The sequence below is a fragment of the Chrysochloris asiatica genome, unplaced genomic scaffold (assembly GCF_000296735.1).
Source record: "Chrysochloris asiatica unplaced genomic scaffold, ChrAsi1.0 scaffold00031, whole genome shotgun sequence".
In the NCBI taxonomy this organism is placed as follows: Eukaryota; Metazoa; Chordata; class Mammalia; order Afrosoricida; family Chrysochloridae; genus Chrysochloris; species Chrysochloris asiatica.
Window position 1 is genome coordinate 9,047,073 of NW_006408549.1, and position 1,492 is coordinate 9,048,564.

Here is a 1,492-nt window from a genome sequence, read left to right on the forward strand (position 1 = left end):
CATGAATTAAAGACCTAAATGAGAATCCCAAAATTATGAAGGCCATCAATGAAAAAATAGGGACAAATATGAGGGCACTAATTCAGTGAATACACACACAAAAGTAGACAAAATAGATGATTGGGACATACTAAAAATTAAAAACTTATGTACATCAAAAGAATTCACCAGAAGAGTTAAAAGGAAACCCACAAAATGGGAAAAACTCTTTTGCAAAGACACATCAGATAAAGGGACTCATTTCTAAAATATATAGGAAACTACAACACCTCTACAAGAAAAAGACAAATAACCGAATTAAAAAATGTGCACAGGACATGAACAGACACTTCACCAAGGAGGAGATCCGGGCCACATGATCATATTGATTGATGCAGAAGAGGCATTTGACAAAATCCAACATCCATTCCTGATAAAAATATTCAACAAAGTAGGAATTGAAGGGAAATTCCTCAACATACAAAACCAACAGCCTACATCACTCTTAACGGAGAAAAACTGAAAGTCTTCCCTCTGTGAACGGGAACTTTTGTCACCACTCCTATTCAATATTCTTTTGGAAGTCTTAGCCAAAGCTATATGCCATGAAAGAGAAATTAAAGGCATTCAAATTGGCAAAGAGGAAATAAAACTCTCTCTATTTGCATATGATATGATCCTATACATAGAAAACCCCAAAGACTCAGTAAAAAAAGCTACTAGACATCATTGGAAGATTCAGTAAAGTGGCAGGGTATAAGATCAACACAGAAAAATCAGTTGTATTACTCTATAGTAACAATGACAGCACTGAAAAGGACATGAGGAAAGCAATACCATTTATAATAGCTGTCCAAAGGATGAAATATTTAGGAATAAATGTAACCAGAGAAACAAAGGACCTATACTACTACAAGAAACCAAAAGCGACTTACAGAAGTGGAAACCCATACCGTTTTCCTGGATAGGAAGACTCAACATGGTGAAAATGTCAATACTGCACAAAGCAATTTACACACATAATTCAATTCCAATCCAGATTCCAGCGACATTCTTCACAGAGATGGAATAGACAATTGCAAACTTTATGTGGAAAGGAAACAGACCCAGGATAACCAAAGCACTACTTAAGAAGAACAAGGTTGGGGACGCTCACTCCCTGATTCAAAATTTACTACATGGCTACAGTGTTCAAAACAGCCTGATACTGGTACAATGAAAGATACATTGATCAATGGAACAGAATTGAGAATCCAGAAATTAACCCACCCACATACAGCCAACTGATTTTTGACAAAGTGCCTATGTATATTGCATGGGGAGGAGATAGTCTCTTTAATAGTTGGTGCTGGAAGAACTGGAAAGTGATATGCAAAAGACTGAAATAAGACCTTTACCTCATGTCCTATACAAAAACCAACTCAGCATGGATTAAATACCCAAGTGTAAATTCCAAAATCAGGAAGTTCATCAATGAAAAAATAGGGACAAATGTGAAGGCTCTAATTTGGAG